This window comes from Aquarana catesbeiana, linkage group LG03 (genome assembly GCF_042186555.1).
Source record: "Aquarana catesbeiana isolate 2022-GZ linkage group LG03, ASM4218655v1, whole genome shotgun sequence".
NCBI lineage: Eukaryota > Metazoa > Chordata > Amphibia > Anura > Ranidae > Aquarana > Aquarana catesbeiana.
Genome location: NC_133326.1, coordinates 695664490 through 695675138, shown reverse-complemented (window position 1 = coordinate 695675138; position 10649 = coordinate 695664490).

The following is a 10649-nucleotide window of genomic DNA, read 5'->3' as shown; positions in this document are numbered from 1 at the left end:
CAGGTTTGTTGAAGCTAAGCTTCTTATAGTCTATGGGCGGAGCTGTGGGTGGAGCTATGGGCGGTGATAAGGGAAGAAAAACAATGCTGCAGCAGCCCAGGAAGTAGTGTGATCCATGAGCTTCGAACTTCACAGTAAACATAAAGACAGCGCGGGATGCAGCCCGCACACGAAAAATGGCAAGACAAATACAACAGGACATTACAAAAGCACATATAAGGAAAGGAACTTGAAATCAATGAAAACATATAAAATGGAACAAAACAATCAAACTGTACATTGCTCCTCAATAGCAGATGCCATTAAAAATTCATCGTTTAAAGGATGATCACTGGATCAATATATGGGGATAACAAACAGTATAAGTTACATAGGTATACATGCGTGTGCATGCATGCGCACACGCATGTATACCTATGTACTTTATTTAAGGTAATACTTAAAATCTGGCCTGTTAGTGGGTCCTGAGGACAGGAGTTGAGAACCATTGACTTAGAGGAACTGAATTTATTCTCTCTTGAGAAGAAAAGATCATGGGGGATATGATCAACATGTATAAATATATAAGGGGTCCATATAGTGAACTTGGTGTTGAGTTATTCACTTTAAGGTCATTACAGAGGACAAGGGGACACACTTTATGTCTGGAGGAAAAGAGATTTCATCTCCAAATACAGAAAGGTGTCTTCACATATGAGCTGTGAAAATGTGGAATAGACTCCCTCCAGAGGTGGTTCTGGCCAACTCAGTAGATTGTTTTAAGAAAGGCCTGGATTCTTTCCTAAATGTATATAATATAACTGTATGCTAATATTTATAGGTAAAGTTGCATATATATACATTTTTTTACTTTTTTTCCCTTTTATTGGTTGAACTAGTTGGACTAGATTGTCTTTATTCAGGCAGAATAACTATGTAACTATGTAACTATATTGTATACTTTTGGAAAAAAACAAAAATGAATAAAGATTGAAAGTTAAAAAAAAAGGTGAAACAGCAGGCTGATGAGATCAATTCTCTGCCTCTCTGCTCTTTCCCCCTATCATGTTTCGTGTTAGCATGTGAGCAATTCAGTACACCTGTTTTCCCTCCCAGTCTGAGATCTGCTTTACAGTGTTGGTGTGTGTGGTAGCATTGGACTTATAGGTGGGATCTTGGTACTTCAATGTTTTACCCAATCCTCCTTTAAAGTGGCTGATAGACAATGAAAGAGTAGTGTAGACTAGACATTATAAATCAAATATTCCGCGCTTAGGATCTGTGTTAGCAAAGAACTGCAGCCCCCCAAGCAAAATAGAAACACCGAAGTGGAATCCACATAACACAGAATGTTCTAATAGGGAAATGGCGCTGTTCACAGATAATGGAAAAATCAATAAACGCAAAGCCCAACCCACCAAAAAATGGGAATGAAAAATGTGACTAAAAAATGTGAAAAAATTAAAAAATGTGCAGTGTGCACCAAGGTCCACACCAAACTATGTGGGAGAATCTAACTGAAATCCTGTAAGTCAATCCATTAATTATATTACATAAGGTGTGAATATGCAAGTCACTACCATAAATGAAAAAATGCAAGACGACATAAAAAGTAATATTAGCGTTGGAAAATCCCACTCACGTGCCCAATACTATAGACAATACATAAAAAATATATATAAAGAATCTGTAGCCCTTCGGATATAAATAGTAAAAAATGCAGAAATGTGTAATTTAGGGTGAATTAATCAAAAGATGAGAATAATGGATATGTGCAATCAAACATTATAAATAAATTGGTGCATGTGATACAAACAAAATCGTCCAATGTAAATAGTCCAGTGTGCAATCAAACAAATTATAAATAAATTGGTGTATGTGATACAATCAAAATCGTCCAATGTAAATTGTCCAGTGAAGGTGTATCAGACAGGTATGTAATCCCCAGCGAATTCCAATGTTAGTGTGTCCGTGTCTGGCAGGCCCTCACTCACCAGAAAGCCCAACCCCTGCAGGGGTGAAGGGCATGAAAGAATCCTGTGGCTGGAATCCTGGAAACCCGAAATCCCCCTCTCAGGTGCAGCGAGCCCCTTCCAGCTAGATCCACGTTGTTCTTTACATAAGTATCCACCGGAACAGATCCATATGTGTGGAGAAACAAGGAATCCTCATAGTGTAAGTCTGTTAAAATTAAAGTTTATTGTTCAAAAAAGGTAAGTTTAGGTTTAAAACCGAGAGCTGACAATGCTCTCCTAGCAAACAGAAGCAAATGGTGTGGTGGAGACACCTTTGTGAACCAAAGTTCAATCGAGGGAGGGTGTGGGGATTTCCAGGTTAGAGGAATGCAGGCTTTGGCTCCAATAAGTGTCGGATCACAGATTTTTTTGTATGTTCGTTCAGGTATGTTTGACACGTGTAGAAGAAAAAATGCTGGGTCATCTGCTATTGTATGTTCTGTAAATCTTTGAACCGTCTCTCTGATTGTTTGCCTGAAATGTGTTAGTTTGGGACAAGTCCAGAAGATGTGTAAAAGGGTTCCCTTATCTGATTAACATCGCCAACATTGGTCAGATGTTGTCGGAAATAACATGTGTAGGACTACCGGGGTTCTGTACCAACGTGATATGATTTTGTAATTGGTTTCTTGGGTTTTAGCGCATATGGAGGATTTATGGGTGAATCTGAGTATTTGGTTTCTTGTGGAAATGTCAAACTGGCGGTCCAGGTCCCTTTCCCATTTGAGAAGTCCCTCTGCTGGGGGTGTAATCAGGAGTTTGCATGTCAATGAGAGAGTATGTAGTAGTACTCCGTTATCAGTGCAGAGTTCCTCCAGTGTCGTGAGTGGTTGGTCATTTGCAGCTGGGGGTTCCATAGTATGGAGAAAGTGGTTCAGTTGGTGTGATCTCAGGAAGTCCAAGCGGAATGGCCTGGCGGCGTCAGTGAGCTCCGTAATTGACTTCCATTGTCCTCCGGAACTGAAATGTGACGCCTGGTACAGGCCCGCTCCACCCAAACCCCGAAAGATCCCATCGCTGAGACCAAGGGCAAATTGAGGATAGTATAGGGCGTAGTGGGGAGTTTTGGGTAGAGAGAGATGCCTGAGACAGGAGGCGAGCGCTGATTTTGGCAGTGGTGCCAATCAGAGGATGTCGTTTGATATTTGCTGGTAGTGCAGTATAACACCATGGGGCTCTGCCCAGGGGGATCTTGCTTTGCGCCTGTTCTAGTTGTGTCCACAGTTTAGTCTTGTGGTGTCGGCACCAGTCCACTAGTCTACCCAGGTGAATTGCATAGTAATAGGTGCGGATATCCGGCAATGCCATGCCGCCGTAAGGTTAAGGGAGGATGAGCAGCTTTTTAGCAAGTCTACGTCGTTTCCGGGCCCAAATGAATTCTGTGAAGACTGATTGCACTTGCTTAAAATAGATCGCAGGTATCTGAATAAGTAGAGCCTGCATGAGATACAGAAATTTGGGAAGTATGGTCATTTTTAGGATATTGCCGCGACCCATCCACGAGTGGAGTCCCGTGTGCCATTGACTTAGTAGTGCTTTGACCTTTTTTAGGAGGGGCGGGAAATTAAGTTCATATAGTTAAAAAAAGTTTTGTGGGATTGATGTACCTAAATATTTCAGTGCTGCATTGGTCCATTTTAGGTTGAAACTCGATTGAAGGTGTTTAAGTTGTGGTTGGGGTATCTTGACACTCATTGCTTCCCATTTAGAAAGGTTAATTTTTAGATTTGAAAATTCTACATAATTTGCAAATTCTCGTAGTAGGTTTGGTATGGATATGGTAGGATTTGTGAGTGAAAACATCATATCATCAACATATGCCGAAACCTTATGTGAGGTCCCGTTTACCTCAATGCCGTTGATGTTTGGATTCAATCTAATATGGCATAAAAAGGGTTCTAGGGATAGGGCAAAAAGTAAGGGGGGTGAAAGTGGGCAGCCCTGTCTTGTCCCATTTCTAATCTGGAAAGAGTCCGATAGTACTCCGTTGGCTCTGACCCTCGCAGTGGGATTTGAGTACACCGCTTTGATCCAGTTTGTCATGTTGTCTCCCAAACCTGTGTCTCAATGTAGCGAGCATAAGATCCCAGTTTACCCAGTCTGTACCTATGAAGACACTTGGAAGTTTCCGAAGGTTGGCCGAGTATAGTAGATTTAGAACCTTAGTGGTATTGTCTCGGGCTTCCCTGGTAGGGAACAAAGCCTACTTGGTCCAGGTGTATCAGTTGGGTCAGGTGGCTAATATTTTCATGAAAATTTTTAGATCGGTGTTGAGGAGAGATATTGGGCGATAGCTCCCACACTGAGTCGGGTCTTTGGGGTGAGTTTTTTGAGGTGAATCCTGCCCAAACATACAGAGCCAGCTGTAAAAGTCGGGGTAAGGTTTTACCCAGAGTCAGAGCTCCTTGAAAGGAGAAGTCAAGCCTGAGCTCATTCGGCTGGGCTTCTGATATGGGTCACAGAAGTGCAATTCATTTTGCACTCCTGTGACCCGTTTTCAGCAGAAAGCAGTCTGAAGTCCACTCTCTGCTGACGTCACCAAGATCAGTCCAGGCAGTGGGTCATCCTGAGTCTGGATCTGCCAGGTGCCTGGACTAATGGTTGTCTCAGCCTCTCAGCGAGTCGCATAGATGCTGAGACTGCCTCTTCTTGCCCTTCCACATCTCAGCACTCCAATGAGCGTGGAGGAGCAGAGCAGGAGAGCTGCTGAGAGCTGCTGACTGACAGTCAGCAGCTCTCTGCTCAGGGAGGAGTGAGAACTGAGCCATGGCTGTGTTTGGTGACTCGGTTATCAGTGAAGGGACGCCGGGGGACAGATGCAGCATCCGACCAATGCTGCATCCCCCTAGGTAAGTATGATTCTGCAAAAAACAGAATTCCCATACTTCTCCCTTAAAGTGGCTGATAGAAAGTGAAAGAGTACTGTAGAATAGACCTTGTTCTGGTCTATCTGGTTCCTATCAGGAGAAATAAAAATAAAACCTGACAAGGACAAGTAAAACCAGCTTGAAGAAGGACAAGTGGATCACATTGGAATTAACCACTTGAGCTCCAGAAGATTTTACCACCTTCATGACCAGGCTGTTTTTTGTTATTTAGCACTGCTCCACTTTAACTTGTAATTACACAGTCATGCAATGCTTTACCTTAAAGAGGGAGTCCACCTTAAACAAAAAATATTAAAAGCCAGCAGCTACAAATACTGCAGCTGCTGACTTTTAATAAATGGTCACTTACCTGTCCCAGGGTCCAGCGATGTCGGCAGCCGAAGCCGATCGATCGCTCATCTCTCGGCTGCCCCCACCGCCATCCTCAGTCAGGGAATCAGGAAGTGAAGCGTTGCGGCTTTACTGCTGAGTTCCCTACTGCGCATGCGCAAGCCAAGCTGCGCATCCAGATTGGTCCCCGTTGTGTTGTGGGAACTGTGTGTTTCCCACAACACAACGGGGGGGGCGGGCATTTGCGGCTAGCTGCGGCTAGATATTCCCGGAAGTGGGTGCAGATACCTGTATTATACAGGTATCTGCACCCCCCTCCCCCCTGAAAGGTGCCAATTGAGGCACCGGAGGGGGGAGGAATCCGATGATTGGAAGTTCCACTTTAGGGTGGAACTCCGCTTTAAGGAAATGTATATCATTTTTTTCACACAAATAGAGCTTTCTTTTGGTGGTATTTGATCACCACTGGAGTATTTATTTTTTATGATATAAACGAAAAAGACCAAACACTTTCTGCAGGGATAAGAAACAGAAAGGTTGTTCCCTCTGTAAAGAGCCCTGTGTTAATTGTCAACACAAGGCTCTAGGCTTTGATTGGCTGGGACTTTCTTTTTTTTTATATATATGTTTTATTGAAATTTTGAACATTACAAAGAATAGAAATAGTTGTAATAAGGCTAAACAAGAGGAATATAAATACTTGTTGGTACATATCAAACACATGTATTCATATATTCAGTTTAATATATATATACATTTGTCATTCTTGTACGAGTGTTATGAATACACCATGAGGTTAATTCGGTATGTCTATGCCATGTGAAGGGTTTTTTAAACAAAACAACTACTCTAGACTAATAGTATATAGGAACCTGTAGTTGAACATAGGTGAGGCCCCTAAAGAATGCCTCACAAACTATTGCTGCTTGCTAACTCATCTGAAGCAGTTCTCATTAGAGTCCGATAAGTGTACCGCAGCATAAGTAATGAACACTCTTGAGGAAATATACAAGAATAAACAGAAAAACAGAAAATAGAGCAACACGGTCTCATACCATCTTACCCCCAGATCACTCCCTCAGTCTCTTCACGTATCACTAATTTACTAAAAGATATACAAGTCTGGATGTCACACCACTTCCTCAATCTATCCAAAACCAAACTTATTTTTCCTCCACCACGTGCCCCTTCCCCTGATTTCTCTGTCAAAATCAATGGCACATCTATCAGCCCATCCCCACATGCCAAGGTCCTAGGTGTAGTCCTGGACTCTGAACTCTCCTTTAAGCCCCACGTCCAATCACTGTCCAAATCTTGTCACCTCAACCTCCGCAACATCTCCAAAATATGCCCCTTTCTTACCAATGACACAACAAAGCTCTTAATTCACTCCCTGGTCATCTCTCACCTCGACTACTGCAATTCCCTTCTCATTGGACACCTCTACATAGGCTATCACCCCTTTAATCCATCATGAATGCTTCTGCCAGACTCATCCACCTTACCAATCGCTCTCTAGCTCTCTCGTCACTTCCTCCTTTGCTCGCCTCCAGGACATTTCCAGAGCTTCTCCAATCCTATTGAACTCCCTACCACAACCTGTCCGATTTTCTTTTAGACGATCCCTGAAAACCCCCTTCTTCAGAGAAGTCTATTCTACCCACACCTAACAACTGTATTTTCATTTTCTCCATCAGTTCATCCTCCACTGTTATTACCTTTTTATTTCACATGACCCTCCCTTCTAGATTGTAAGTTCTAACAAGCAGGGCTCTCTGATCCCTCCTGTATTGAATTGTATTGTAACTGTACTGTCTGCCCTCATGTTGTAAAGTGCTGCACAAACTGTTGGCAGTATATAAATCCTGTATAATAATAATAATAATAATCTAGGCGCACAGGTTGTTGTTTAAAGAGCTCTATGGACTACATTAATATTCAAATTGTGAGGTCTTACCCTCTTTGTATGCCAACACTTGTTCATATTTATATAATTCATTCACTTGATGTTTTACTTCTCTTACATTAGGTATTATATTAGATCTCCAGTTCTGTAGTATTGCTGTTTTAACAGCGAGCCAGATGTGCATGGCTATTGGTCTTAAAGAGGTAGGGATTGTGGATACATTGACACAAAGAATGGCCTGTTGAACATTTGGCCTGACCAAAAACCCTGTAATTTTGGGATATTAGTTTGAAAATTGCTGCCCAGAAGCTACGTAGGTGAAGGCATGACCAAACCATGTGTGTCAACATGCCCACTTTGCCACATCCCCTCCAACACTCATTGGTATTATTGGGTGTAAATTTAGCAGTTAAACATGGTGTAAGGTACCATCGTAGATGGAGTTTGTGGGCCATGTCCCAGTAATTTGTACATTTAGAGTATTGGTAGTTGCATTTAACCCACTTTCAGCCATTGAGTATCTGTAAAATAATTCAGCTCTGTTTCCCATTTGCTCAGATGTGGATTTTTAACAAACTTAGTTTTGTCTTGTACTAGGTCATATATTAGTTTATGCTTTATATACAGTATATTTCTTTATTTCAAAGACATCTTCAGTCCAGCTATATCATGCACAGGGTCTTTTTTGCAACAATCTGGTTCTCAATAATGCAGTGCAATGACACCAGGAGGTAGGCTCGTGATGACCTACAATCACAAGAAGCGGGTTGATTAACACTATCTGCTATTTAACCCTGAAGACTAGGGACAACTAGTGACATAAATGAATGCTGTGGGGGACAGTCCCGGGAGGTAGGACTGTAATAATACCAGAACTTCTTTTTTTTTTATTTTACTCCGTCTGGGACATCATATATATTTTTTTTATCACCGTTGGGCTTTAAACATGTAAATAATGGTATAGATTGAAAATTTGTTTCTTCTCTACCTCTATCACCAACAAAAAAATTCAGTTTTTTTGAACAAACACTTCCCATAAAGATACCTTAATTTCCCACCCTTCACATCAGTCAAAGTCATCAATATAAGTGCATAATGCGCTTGTCTTTATCATTCAGTGGTAGCTCATTAAGACCTAAGGTACTCAAATATAAAAAAAATAAACCTGAAAATAATATATTAAAAAGTCATTTTTTTTGTCAAGCAAAATATACAGCCTAAGCCCATTAAGCTCCTCTATTTTTAGTTTATATAATGAACTGACACTTGTTAAAGTGAAACTGAATTATTTCAATTAACATTAACTATTTCTAAATTTTACACTGCTAGTATTAGTAAATACACAGCTCAAACATAAATAAATGAAAGGAACACTTTTTAATTAGAGTATAGCAGCATGTCAATTAAACTCCTGGGATATTGATCTGGTCAGTTAAGTAGCAGCGGGAGTTGTTAATCAGTTTCAACTGCTTTGGTGTTAAATTAACAACAGGTGCACTAGATGGGCAACAATGAGACGTCCTCCAAAACAGCAATGTTTTACAGGTGGAGGCCACTGACATTATTTTTTCCCTACTCATCTTTTCTGACTTTTTTCACTCATTTTGCATTTGACTAGGGTCAGTGTAACTACCGGTAGCATGAAGCGACACCTGTACCCTATAGAGGTTGCACAGGCAGTCCAACTCCTCCAGGATGGCACAGCAATACGTGCCATTGCCAGAAGGTTTGCTGTGTCTTCCAGCACAGTCTCAAGAGCATAGAGGAGATTCCAGGAGGCAGGCAGTTACTCTAGGAGACCTGGACAGGGCCATAGAAGTTCCTTAACCCATCAGCAGGACCGGTATCTGTTCCTTTGTGTAAGGAGGCACAGGATGAGCACTGCCAGAGCCCTACAAAATAACCTCCAGCAGGCCACTGGTGTGAATGTCTCTGGCCAAACAATCAGAAACAGAATTCATGAGGGTGGCCTGAGGGCCGACGCCCTCTAGTGGGCCCTGTGCTCACTGCCTGGCACTGTGGCGGTCGATTGGCATTTGCTATTGAACACCAGAATTATCAGGTCCGCCACTGGCTCTCTTACCCTTTTCACAGATGAGAGTAGGTTCACCATGAGCAGATGTGACAGATGTGAAAGGGTCTGGAGAAGCCATGGAGAACATTATGCTGCCTATAACATTGTTCAGTATGACCGGTTTGGTCGTGAGGTCTGGGGAAGTATATCTATGAAGGAACGCACAGACCTCTACAGGCTAGGCAATGGCACCCTAACTTCCATTAGGTATCAGGATGAAATCCTTGGACCCGTTGTCAGACCCTACGCTGTTGCAGTGGTTCTTGGGTTCCTCCTGGTACACGACAATGCCCGGCCTCATGTGGGGAGAGTATGCAGCCAGTTCTTGGAGGATGAAGGAGTTAATACCATTGAATGGCCCCCATGCTCGCCTGACCTAAATTCAATATAAAACCTCTGGGACATTATGTTTCAGTCCATCTGACGCCGCAAGGTTGCACCTCAGTCTGTTCAGGAGCTCAGTGATGCCTTGGTCCAGATCTGTGAAGAATTAAATTATTCTACAAATATTAAACCTTACATATCATTCCAAAAACATATATTGTCATTCAAAAACACAAAAACACAAGAATGGCTCACTCCTAGAAAAAGTAAAGAAAAAAGTCCAATATTCCGTTGACTCACTCAGTTTCCCTCCCTCACACATCCCCCCACACCCCCCATACAAAATAACCACTACCTATTACAAAACATGAACAAATAAAATAAAAGATTCATATTGTGTGCAGTAAATCTTTATCTTTCCCCTCTTTTCTTTTCCTTACCCTTGCCTTTTTTTTAAGAGGGGGAGGGTCTACCCCAATTGCCCCTTATTGCCTCCCAGGTTATCAAATACCCCTACCAAATTGTCTATTCCCATTCTGCCTTTCTTCCTTACTAAACCGTGAATTGCTGCGTGTGTCAAAAGTTTAATACAATTTTTTTTTTTTTTCATTTAAAGAGGGTGAATCTAGGGTAGGATAACTACTTGTAGCCCCCCCCTAGATTCCAACCAAGAAAGGAAAAAAAGAGAGGAGGAGGGGATAATAATTTAATAAAAATAATTGGAAAACCACCTCTGTGAAGAAATACCCCAGGACACCATCCGTTGTCTCATGAGGAGCATGCCCCGACATTGTCAGGCATGCATGCAAATACGTGGGGGCCATACAAACTACTGATTACCATTTTGAGTTGCTGCAATGACATTGAAGCAAAATTGACTAGCCTGCTGCATCATTTTTTCATTTTCGGGGTCTCTTTGAATTCATCCCTCTGTAGGTTGATAATTTTTTCCATCAAACAATGTGGCATCCTTTCATTCCCTAACACATTACCCAGTCCATACCAGTATAGATATCCAGTATGATATTTCTCCCCATTGAGATCCGATGTGTTTTCAAAGTGTTCCTTTATTTTTTTGAATAGTGTAGATAGAAGGGTACAACATTTTTTATTGTTTTAAACGTTGTTTTTAT